Below are 7,478 nucleotides of genomic sequence, written 5' to 3'. Positions count from 1 at the left end.
ACTTGGGAAAATACAATACAATGGATCTGGCAGACACGTTCCCTCCCCAACAAGCTTACAGTCTAGAGGGGGAAACAGACATTAATATAAATAAACACATCTGAAAAAATAAAAATATAATAGATATAACAGAATCAGGTCAGACACAGTCCCTGTCCTATGAAGGGCATACAATCTATGGGGGGCTGAGACAGGTATTTAATCCCCACTTTGCAGATTAAAAAACTGAGGCACAGAGAGGTTGTCACTTTTTTAATGGTATTTGTTAAGTGCTTACTATGGGCCAGGCACTGTATTAAGCACTGGGGTAGATACAAGATGATCAGGTTGGTCACAGGCCATGTCATCCATTTATTCATTTACATTTATTGCGTGCACACTGTTTTCAAAGCACTGTACTAAGCGCTTGGGAGAGTGCAACACACAACAACAGACACATTATAATTCTCAGAGAGATTTTTGAATGCCATCCGTGACGGGTGAAGGCTCCTATGTGGGGCTCGCAGTCTTAATCCCTAATTTACAGATGAGGTAACTAAGGCACAGAGAAGTTCAGAGACTCGCTTCAAGTCACACTATAGCAAGCGGCGGAGGCTGGATTAGAACCCAGTTCCTCTGACTCCCGGGCCCGTCAGGCCACGTTTGTTTCCCGAGGTCACATAATAGGCAAGTGGCAGAGCTGGGATCAGGACCCGGGTTTTCAGACTCCCAAATCCTTACACTTTTCACTAGGCCACCCTCTTTAAGGCTGCTACTACCACCAACCAAAGGTCTGGAGTTCTGTAGTCTCTAAGGCTTTCCATGGGACCCCCCGGGGCCCCAGTTTAAGAAACCGTCTCTAGATGTTGCCAACTTGGACTTCCCAAGCGCTTAGTACAGTGCTCTGCACACAGTAAGCGCTCAATAAATACGATTGAATGAATGAAACTGCACCTTTTTGGAACGTGCCACTGTGTACACTGTGAGCCCCATGTGAGACAAGGACCATGTCCAACTGATTGGATCTCCCCCTTTTAGACTGTGAGCCCACTGTTGCGTAGGGACTGTCTCTATATGTTGCCAATTTGTACTTCCCAAGCGCTTAGTACAGTGCTCTGCACACAGTAAGCGCTCAATAAATACAATTGATGAGGATGATGATGACGATTTGCTTGTACCCACCCCTCCACTTAGTACAGTGCCCCGCACACAGTTAGCGCTTAACAAATTTCACAATTATTATCATTACCCTTAAAATCTATCAGATCAGCCAGAGGCACTCCTCTTCTCCCCTCAAAGGCCCTGATGGTTCTCAGATGTGAATTTTCTGAATCAATCAATCAATCAATCAATCGTATTTATTAAGCGCTTACTGTGTGCAGAACACTGGACTAAGCGCTTGGGAAGTACAAGTTGGCAACATATAGAGACGGTCCCTACCCAACAGTGGGCTCACAGTCAAGAAGGGGGAGACAGAGAACAAAACAAAACATATTAACAAAATGAAATCAATAGAATAGATATGTACAAGTAAAATAAATAAATAGAGTAATAAATACATACAAACATATATGCATATATACAGGTGCTGTGGGGAAGGGAAGGAGGTAAGGCGGGGGGGATGGAGAGGGGGGAGAGGGGGAGAGGAAGGAGGGGGCTCAGTCTGGGAAGGCCTCCTGGAGGAGGTGAGCTCTCAGTAGGGACCCTGACAGTCCCTGAAGACACTGTGGGTAGCACTCCCAAGGTGGCGAGTCCTCTCCCTTGAAAACGTCTCCTCATTCTGCTCACCAGAGCCCTGCCAGTCTCAAACGCTGTCTCTGGCTTTCTTCTGCATCTGTTTCTTTAATAATAATAATAATGGCATTTGTTAATGTGCAAAGCACTGTTCTAAGCGCTGGGGAGGATACAGGGTGATTAGATTGTCCCACCTGGGGCTCACAGTCTTCACCCCCATTTTACAGATGAAGTAACTGAGGGCCAGAGAGTTGATTGACTTGCCCAAAGTCACACAGCTGGCAATTGGCGGAGCCGGGATTTGAACCCATGACCTCTGACTCCAGAGCCCGGGCTCTTTCCACTGAGCCACACTGCTTCTCTTCTCTTTAACCATTTGGGGGATTTAATTTTTGTCAACTACAATTGGAAAGGATATGGAATGAATACATTTGAAAAGAATACCCCATCAGTGAGAAAAGTACAAGAGGGCATCCCAGTGAAGCTGAGATGGGAAGCCCCAATTATCAAAATTAAAATTCATCATCGTCATTATTAATGGAATTTATTCAGTGCTTACTCTGTGCAGAGCGCTGTACTAAGCACTTAGGAGAGTACACTATAACAGAGGTGGTAAACAGGTTCCCTCAACAGCGAACTTACAGTCTAAATGACTGTAAACTTACTCAAAAAAAAATCTTGTAGTCAGGCAAAACCTACACCAAGAAGCTTAAGCACAGGGAAATAAACTAAGGAGTGAAAACAACTAAATTTTCTCAGGACAATTAGATCCCATCCTTAATTATTATTATCTAGTGCCATCTAGTCGTTTCCGATTCGTAGCGATTCTATGGATATTTTTCTCCAGAACGTCCTGTCTTCTGCCTAAATCTGTCACCTTGCTAACAGTCCTTACATTATCATCATTATAGCTTCTACCCATCTAGCTGTTGGGTCTGCCTCTTCCATGCTTTCTCTGGACTTTTCCTAGCATTAGTGTCTTCTCCAGGGAATTAGTCCTCCTGATTGTATGTCCAAAATATATCTAAGTCGAGTCACTTGGCCTTCCAGAGACCACTTTGGCTTAATTTGCTCCAGAACCCATTTGTTTGTTTTTTGGGCAGTCCATGGTATTCACAAAAGCCTTTGCCAGCACCCCATTTCAAAAGAACTGACGCTTTCTTTCCTGTTTTTTCACTGTCAAGCTTTCGGATCCCTACGCTGTCACTGGAAACACCATAGAATAGACAATTTGTATTTTTGTGGCAATTGTTACATCAGTACATTTCATGACTTTTTCCAGACTCTTCATAGCAAGTCTTCCTAACATTAATCTTTGGCATATTTCTTGACTACTAGCACCTTTAGTATTGATTAACATTACATATGGTATGTGTGTTGAGACTACATAGGGCCATGTGAGTTATCTGTCTTTTTAAATGGTTTCACAGCTTGATTATAGTTTTTCTTGTTTTTCAGTGGGAAAATCAGCAAAGGGGACAGCTGGATAGTAGAACTCCTGACTCTATAACTCTCACTTTAAGAGCCAAGACATTAACTCCTGGATTAAGTGTGGACAATGAAGCCTGGGAATTTGATACTTGTGTTGTTTTGTCTAGAAACCTTGAAAGGAAAGAAATTTGATTACATTCCATGTACCCGTGGGTATGGAAATACAGCAATGTTGGGTGGTTTGGATTCCTTCCACATTTTGGAAGGTTCTTTTGGTTTCAGAAAACAAAATGCTCCATGCAGTCTGCTCATCTGCAAATGTAACAATCGCTTTGCTGATTTTCACATGACGATTCCCTGTCTTCATTGCTCTTGTATTCCTTTCATCTTTTAAACTCAGCCGAGTAGTTCTTAAAATGAGAAGAAGTACTTTTTCTCTTTTGCAAATGGCTAACGGAAGGGACGGATGAGAGGGGGTTGTTTATTTGTATTGAACCACCGTTCTCTTGTGTTCAGTCAATCAATCAATCAGTCGAATCTATTGAGCGTTTACTGTGTGCAGAGCACTATATAAGTACTTGGGAAAATACAATATAACAGAGTTGGTAGACATTTTCTTTGCCCACAATGAGCTTAGAGTCTAGAGGGGGAGGCAGCCACTAATATAAATAAATTATGGATATCAGTCAATCAATCGTATTTATTGAGAGCTTAGTGTTTGCAGAGCACTATATTGAGTGCTTGGGAATGTACACTAAAACAATATAACAGAGTTGGTAGACATGCTGTTTTCCCACAACAAGCTGTAAGCTATAAGCCTAAAAGATACGTACATAAGTGCTGTGGGGCTGAAGGAGGGGTGAATAAAGGGGGCAAATCCAAGTGCAAGGATGATGGAGAAGTAAGTGGGAGAAGAGGAAATGAGGGCTTAATTGGGAAAGGCCTCAGAGGAGATGTGCCGTCAATAAGGCTTTTAAGGGAGGGAGGGTGATTGTCTGTTGGATATGAAGAGGGAGGGCATTCCAGGCCAGAGGCAGGACATGGGCGAGAGGTCAGCAGTGAGATAGATGAGAATGAGGTACAGTGAGTAGGTTGGCATTAGGGGAGCAAAATGTGTGTTCTGCATTGTAGTAGTAGAGCATCAAGATAAGGAGGAGAGGGCCAGGCAACAGAATATTTTAAAGCCAATAGTAAGGAGTTTCTGTTTGATGCAGAGATGGATGAGCAACCACTGGAGGTTCTTGAGGAGTGGGGAAACAGTCCTGAGTGTTTATGTAGAAAAATGTTTCAGGCTGCAGAGTGGAGTATAGACTGGAGGGGGGAGAGGCAGAAGGCAGGGCAGTCGGCGAGAAGGCTAATGCAGTAATCCAGGTGGGATAGGAAAAGTGCTTAGATTAACGTAGTAGCAGTTTGGATGGAGAGGAAAGGGAGGATTTTAGCAGTGTTGTGGACTTCTCACTGTGCCTCGATCTTGCCTGTCCCACCGTCGACCCCTGGCCCACATCCTTCCTCTGTCCCCAAATGCTCGCCCTCCTCAAGTCTGCCAAAAGATCACTCTTCCCCCCTTCAAAGCCCTACTGAAGGCTCACCTCCTCCAAGAGGCCTTCCCAGACTAAGCCCCTCTTTTCCTCAGCTCCCCCCCAGTCTGCATCACCTCAACTCATTCCCTTTGCTCTTCCCCCCTCTCCCTACCACACGGCACTTATGCATTCATGTATATATGTATAATTCTATTTATTTGTATTGATGCCTGTATACTTGTTTTGATGTGTACGTATCTATAATTTTATTTATTTATATTGATGCCTGTTTACTTGTTTTATGTCTGTCTTCCCCCTTCTAGACTGTAAGCCCTGTGTGGGCAGGGATTGTCTCTCTTAATTGCTGAATTGTAGTTTCCAAGCGCTTAGTACAGTGCTCTGCACATGGAAAGTGCTCAATGAATACAATTGAATGAATGAATGAATGAATGAACCGACAGGATTTAGTGACAGATTTAATATGTGGGGTGAATTCATTCATTCAATCATATTTATTGAGCGCTTACTGTGTGCAGAGCACTGTACTAAGTGCTTATGAGAGAGATGAGTTGAAGATAGAGAAACAGCGTGGCTCAGTAGAAAGAGCCCGGGCTTTGGAGTCAGAGGTCATGGGTTCAAATCCCAGCTCCGCCAATTGTCAGCTGTGTGACTTTGGGCAAGTCACTTAACTTCTCTGGGCCTCAGTTACCTCATCTGTAAAATGGGGATTAAGACCATAAGCCCCCTGTGGGACAACCTGATCACCTTGTAACCTCCCCAGTGCTTAGAACAGTGCTTTGCACATAGTAAGCGCTTATTAAATGCCATCATCATCATCATCATCATCATCATCATAACACCAAGGCTATGAGCTTGTGAGGCAGGAGGATGGTGGTGCCGTCTACAGTGATGGGAAAGTCATGGGGAGGCAGGGTTTGGGTGGGAAGATAAGGAGGTCTGTTTTGGACATGCTAAATTTGAGGTGTCGGCGGGGATGTCCTGAAGGCAGAAGGAAACACGAGACTGCAGAGAAGGAGAGAGATCAGGGCTGGAGATGTAGATTTGGGAATCACCCACATAGAGATGGTAGTTGAAGCCGTGGGAGTGAATGAATTCTCCGAGTGGGTGTAGATGGAGAATAGAAGGGGACCCAGAACAGAGCCTTGAGGGATTCCCACTGTTAGGGGGTAGGAGGCAGAGGAGGAGCCTGCAAAAGAGACTGAGAATGAGTGGCCAGAAAGATAGGAGGGGAACCAGGAGAGGACGGTGTCAGTGAAGCTGAGGTTGGATAATATTTCCAGGAGAAGGGGGTAATTGATGGTGGCGAAGGCAGTTGAGAGGTCGAGGAGGATCGGGATGGAATAGGGGCCATTGGATTTGGCAAGAAGATCATTGGTGATCTTTGAGTGGGAGGTTTCTGTGGCGTGAAGGGGAGGGAAGCCAAATTGGAGGGGGTCAAGGAGAGAATTGAAGGAGAGGAACTTGAGACGGCGGGTGTAGACAATTCACTCCAGGTGTTTGGAGATGAATGGTAGGAGGGAGATGGGGTGATAACTGGAGGGAGCCATGGGGTCAAGGCAGGATTTTCTTTAGGATGGGGGGACAAGAGCATATTTAATAATAATGATGGTATTTGTTAAGCACTTACTATGTGCCAAGCACTGTTCTAAGTTGCCAAACACTGTTCTAAGCACTGAGGGGGGTACAAGGTAAACAGGTTGTTCCACATGGGGCTAACAGTCTTAATCCCCATTTTACAGATGAGGTAACTGAGGCACAGAGAAGTTAAGTGACTTGCCCAAAGTCACACAGCAGGCAAGTGGCAGAGCCGGGATTAGAACCCATGACCTCTGACTCCCAAGCCCGGGCTCTTTCCACTGAGCCAAGCTGCTTTTGAAAGCAGTGGGGGAAAAAGCTATTGGAGAGTGAAGTGGAAGATGGCACTCAGTAAGGAGGCAAGCGCTTCGATAAGGTTCAACGGACAGGTTCAGGGGCACAGGAGGAGGGCGAGGATTTTGAGAGAAGGCAGGCGTTTGTTCAGGAGTTTGACACTGCCTGCTCCTCAAGGAGCTATTTGAGTACCTTTGGGACCCACTTTCATAAGAACGTAAGACATGTCACAATAGATCTGGCCAATGATCCACTGTGCCCAGCCCAGAATTCTGTCTCTCACAGTGGCCCCAAATAACAGTGTTGGTTCTCTCCACCCCTAATTTTCCTCCCTAATTATCCATCATGGGCCTTTCATCAATGAATGAATCCAAAGCCTCCTTGAGCCTGCAAATTCCTTACACGAAATTGAGGGTGTTCCACAGGTGCAAAGCTGTAGGATCATGGTGAATAGAGAGTTCTGTTGTTTTTTTCCCCATGGTATCTGTTAAGCATTTACTGTGTGCTAGGCACTGTACTATGCGCTGGTATAGAGACACACTAATCAGGTTGGATGCAGTCCATGTTCCACATGAGGCTCCCAAGTCTTACCTCTATTTTACAGAGGAGGAAACCAAGGCACAGAGAAGTTAAATGACTTGCCCAAGGTTGCACAGCAGACAAGTGGCAGAGCTGGGATTAGAACCCAAGTCCTGAAGACTTCCAGGCTTGTGCTGTATCCAGTAGGCCAGGCTGCAGCACGTGGGTTAAAATCACAAAGACTAGTTTACACTAGCAAACATTCATAACCATAGTCATTCTAATTCTCTCTCTTTCTCCCTCCCTCTCCCAACTTACCTTTCGTGAGTTAGGAAGTCCCTTTAGAGAAATAAGCAAGTATCATGTTTTCAAATTAAATTTAAAATTTCTGGGGTAGAATCACTG

The sequence above is a fragment of the Tachyglossus aculeatus genome, chromosome 3 (genome assembly GCF_015852505.1).
Source record: "Tachyglossus aculeatus isolate mTacAcu1 chromosome 3, mTacAcu1.pri, whole genome shotgun sequence".
Classification (NCBI taxonomy): domain Eukaryota; kingdom Metazoa; phylum Chordata; class Mammalia; order Monotremata; family Tachyglossidae; genus Tachyglossus; species Tachyglossus aculeatus.
This window is presented reverse-complemented; position numbering follows the sequence as displayed.